Source organism: Octodon degus, unplaced genomic scaffold, assembly GCF_000260255.1.
Source record: "Octodon degus isolate 3935 unplaced genomic scaffold, OctDeg1.0 scaffold00123, whole genome shotgun sequence".
NCBI lineage: Eukaryota > Metazoa > Chordata > Mammalia > Rodentia > Octodontidae > Octodon > Octodon degus.
The window spans coordinates 843,945-848,621 of record NW_004524699.1 but is presented as its reverse complement, the minus strand read 5'-3'; the positions used below and the strand labels follow the sequence as shown (position 1 = coordinate 848,621).

The window sequence follows — 4,677 nt, the reverse complement described above, 5'->3', positions numbered from 1 at the left end:
AGGCTGATTTCAGAGCGAGCCTGAGAGACGGTGCCCTGGCCCTAGGGCCAGATCAGCTCTCCTACAGGCTGTGGGGTCTTTTTTTTTTTTTTGTGGAACCAGGGATTGAACTCAGGCCCTTGCACTTGCCAGGGAAGCGCTTATTCTACTGAGCCATCTCCCCAGCCCCATGGGTCTTTTTTTTTTAAACACTGGTTCTTGCCATGTTCAGGCTGGCCTTGAACTTGTGGCAATCCTCTTGCCTCAGCCTCTTCAGTGCTGGGTTTTCAGGTATGTGCCACCACCCTATGCGGTCATGAACAGAAAAATGGGGGCCATGGAAGGAAAATGTCAATGAGGCTTTGAGGGGTCAGTGCAAAGGAGCTGTAGCTCTGTCAGGCCTGAGGATGTGCAAGGAGCTGCTTGTGGCCGTCAGGAGCAGGGTTGAGCAAGGCCGCATTCTGGGTTGGCGTGGCTTGCGCCTCCCTCTGAGGAAGCTGCGGCCCGAGGGGGAAGAGGCAGCAGGGACGGGACTTCAGTGACCTCTGCTCAGGCCAGGCTGGCAGTGGTTGGATCCCTTCAGCTAGGATCACAAGCGGAACCGGGGATTGAACTCAGGTCCTTGCACTTGCCAGGGAAGTGCTTATTCCACTGAGCCATCCCCCAGCCCCATGTGCGCTTTTTTCTACAGGTCAGTTCTACATATAAGTACAATGTGTTTGAAAATAACATTAATTCTGAGGCCACAGGGCTGAGCAATCCATTCTTAGTGGCCTCCTCTGAGGTTTGCTGCAAGTGACAACTCTGAAGCCACCTCACTGATGACATTTTCTCCAGCACAAGCTGCGCTCTGCTCTTAGTCCTACATTAAACTTTACAGGAAGTGGGAAGATACAGGCCCGGAAGCTGATGGGTCAGCTTTTCTCCAGGTTTCCAACCCCCGGGGGCTGACTTTCTGAGGTAACATCCGCACGCAGGCTGAAACCATGTTCTCAGGAAGTGGATCCTGTTTAACCTGTGGGGAGACTGTTGGCTGCTTAGGAGGTGCAGGTCCATTTTTGCTGCAAGAGACCCCCACACTCAGAAGGATGGAGGCAGATCTGAAGCTGGGATGCTCAACTCGGCACACGTTACCTCTTGCTTCTTTCCCTCCTTGTAACATCATCTGAATTGCCACCTATGGGGTGGCTGAGGTGTGAGGATCAAACTGGAATCCAGCCTGGGCAAAGCCCTGTCTCAAAGGAAACGGGCCAGGGATGTGGCTAAGTGGTAGAGCACTTGCTTAGCATGCACGAGGCCCATGGTGTCCTCCTCAGTGTCTGCTCCTGGGAGTTTTGTCCTCCCAGAGTTCTTTCGGGTAGAGTTTTGAGGATGACGGGCCCCTCCCGCCCCATTTCCCAAGGGCTGCCTTGTGAACCAAAGCCAATTTCTTCCCCCCAGCTGTCCTGGCTCGCCTGCCCAGTGTTGGCATCCTGCAGGACAGTTAGGTGGGCCCAGGCTGGCACTGTCCTGCAGGAAGTGTGGACTCTGCAGTGGCAGGGCTAGCAAGTACCCAAACGTCCACCAAGCTGCAGCCACTGTGCTGTGCCCACTACGGTGGCTATGGATCCCTTAGAGTAATGCGCCACTCGATGACCTGCCAAGGGTTCCTGGTCATCTCAGGTGCGGACACAGACAGTGCTACTGGGCAGACGCACAGCTGGCTTGGCCCAGAGCCACATCCCAGTGACTGCAGGGTTTTTTGTGCAAACTCCGGGCAGCCGAACAGGAAGTCCAGGGTCTGGGAAGAGACAGCGTGTGGCTGAGGTGCTTTCACCTGTGACTCTGATAGCTGTCAGGAAACTAACAGTAAAAGATGACACAGTGGGAGAAAAAAATGTTTGTAAATCAGCATAGATGATTTTTAAAAATTATAGAAGCAGAAATCATTTTCAGAAATGGGCAAAGTATTTGAACAGACTTCCTCCGAGAATACACTGGTGACCACCAAGCACCTGAAAAATGCCGAACACCAGGGGTCCTTAGAAACGCAAATCAGGGGCCCTGGCCCTAGCTCAGTTCTTTAAGTGGCTGCTTCCACAAACCTGTCAGCCTCAGATTGCTGTAGTTCGATCCCCACAACACTCCAGCTAGCCAAAAGTGCCCTGAAGACATTTGAGGAGAAAAAAAAAAAAGAAAGAAAGAAGAAAAGAAACGCAAATCATCACCTGTGAAGGGAGGATCCTCAGCCAGGTGGGCCAGGACACAGGTGGGGCACATCTGTCACCCTATCCCTGTGGGGCTGAGGTCAGCCTTGGTCAAAGTGAGAACAGGCTGGGGTGAGGCTCAGTGGTAGAGAAAGAGCTGAGCACGGGCAAAGCCCTGGGTTAGATCTCCCGTTCTGTACAGGAAAAAGGCAAGACCCTAGAAGGGAGCAGGTGCTGCTGAGCGCGTGCTGACCCCTGAGAGTCAGCAGGAGGCAGTGTGGGAAGCCACCGTGGAAACCTGCGCTGCCGTGCTCCGAAAGGTGAGTGGACTGTGGACTCCCACACCCTCGTCTGCGTCTGCAGAGAGCGTGAGACGGTGGACAGTGGCACAGGTGCATGTGCACTTGTGTTCGCAGAAGCGCGGCCCCCACCAGCTGCCAAGGGGCAGCAGCCAAAGTGTCCATCTGAGAACATGGAGCCACACAGAAGGGACTGGAGACACGTGGCAGGGCCACGCTTTCATGCGCCCTGGGGTGACTCCCCGGTGCTGGGCATGGTTGCCACATAGGAGGGCAGATGTTGTGTGGCTCAGCTTTCACAGCACACCTAGAGCAGGGATGGTGGCTGTGGCCCCTGTTCTGTAGGGATCAGGTTCCCATCAGGATGGTAGGACACTTTGGGACACACCTTGTGCAGGTGTCCCCTACATTGAGAGTGTGCACAGCCCTCGACATGGTTAAATGGTGAACTTTTTGTTTTGTTTTGAGACAGGGTTTCCACTATGTAGCCCAGGCTGGCCTTGAGCAAACTCATGGAAATCCTCCTGCCTCAGCCTCTGAATGGTGGGATTACAGGTGTGCACTAGCACACACCAGCTTAACAGTGAATTTTGTGTTGTGCATGGCTTATGCATAGCCAATCCCAAGGGTGCCGGTGCCTTGGACCTGCACTAGAGCCTGTATCTGTGTGAGAACAGCATTCACGGGAGCCAGCAGCTCCAACGGACACATGGTAGTGAGGGGTGGACACCCTTTGATGGTCTGGTGGGGTCAAGTGTGGCACTGTTCCCCAAATTTAGAAGGGTGGCCTTTGGGGGAGGCGTGGCTTGGGGCCACCGCCTTCCCCACAGTGCAGATCCAGGGCCCTTGCCCCACTGGCCTGCAGACACAAGTGCCTGGCCAGCTCACCTCAGAGCTGCAGAGAGGCCCCAAGCTCGGTTTCTTTTGTATTTTTGTTTGTACCAGGAGTAAAACTCATGACCTTGCTTGCCAGGCAGGCACTGTGCCACTGGGCTATATCCCTGGCCCCCCAAGCTCTGATCCTGCAGCAGGGTGAATTGGCCTGGTTCACCAGCCCTTGGAGGCTCTGCCCCAGGGATCCTGGGTGCACCCTGAGGTTACCAGGGGCTTCAGTGAGGGGTGGGGAGGGGCTGCCGAGTTCCGCTGCAGCCCCATGGCTTGCGATCCCCACTGTTGATGGAGTGGGTGCTGTGGCAGGAATGCGGGTGTCACACATTGGTCTCAGGCTGACAACATCCTTTTTGTGTGTGTGTGTGTGTGTGTGTGTGTGTGTGTGTGTGTGTGTGTGTATTTTAGGGAAGGGTCTACAGGGTGTTCAGGATCTCACTACTAGATCAGACTCGTAGTGATCCACAAGAGCTGGGATTACAGGCGTGCGCCACCACCCGACCACATCCTTGATGCTGTCACGTCCACACACTGGGACCATGGCTGGGGATAGTGTGGGGCCAGGGCCAGTCCTCCCCTCAGCCTCAGCCGCAGCCCCAGGTGGGCCGGGCTGGCTAGGTATGGTTTCCAGTCAGGTGTCCCCTTCTTCCACACCTGCAGGGACCAGCTCTTGCAAGACAGCAAACTCTGAGATGCACACAGCCCCACCGTGCTGAGTTGGCTGTAGGCTCCCTGGCTGGTCTCCCAAGTCTTGGCCCACACCCCAAGGGAACTACATGTCAATGGCCCCAGCCCCTGCTGTCCTTTGGAAAAACCTGATGTCCCCTTCTTTGAGCCACAGGCATTCTGCAGGGCCCTCCCTCCTTCAGTGACCCTGGGCAGCCATGTTCTCTTCTTCCCTGGCCCCAGGCCCTGGTCACAGGGCTGGCAGTGAAGCCAGGACAAGAATGGGCTGAGGGCAGAGCAGCTACTTCTGGGCTGTGTAGTGTCAGTGACATCCAGGTCAGGCTAGTGGTGGCCCCAGGAGCCAGGTGAGCTGACGGCTCTCCCAGCCAAGGAAGAGCCCAGGATCTAGTGGGGAGGGTGCGGTCTGAAATCTCAGGGACCTTGGTTCCTTTGAAGGCTCCCTGAGCATTCCAGGATTCTACGGTTTCCATGGTGACGGTTTCTATGGGACACGGCTAGTGCCTAGGAACCTGCAGTTTTGGAGAGAACTAGTGAGAGGAGCACTTCTGCCGGGCTTCTGCTCTGGTGCGGTTCAAGGCTGGCCCCACCCAGACTATCACGTGAGGCAACCCTTGGTCACATGACCCGACGCACGTGAT

General features: G+C 55.6%; 1 protein-coding gene across 1 annotated transcript in view; it reads left to right on the top strand.

Annotated features, from left to right (window-relative positions):
* The window catches only part of Uap1l1 (UDP-N-acetylglucosamine pyrophosphorylase 1 like 1), a 7,502-nt gene extending 6,355 nt beyond the window's left edge, over positions 1–1,147 (top strand). The window contains exon 10 of the transcript XR_002817932.1: positions 1,030–1,147. The gene's annotated coding sequence lies outside the window, so the exon portion shown is untranslated. The remainder of the gene's footprint in view (positions 1–1,029) is intronic.
* The last annotated feature ends 3,530 nt before the right edge of the window (positions 1,148–4,677 follow it).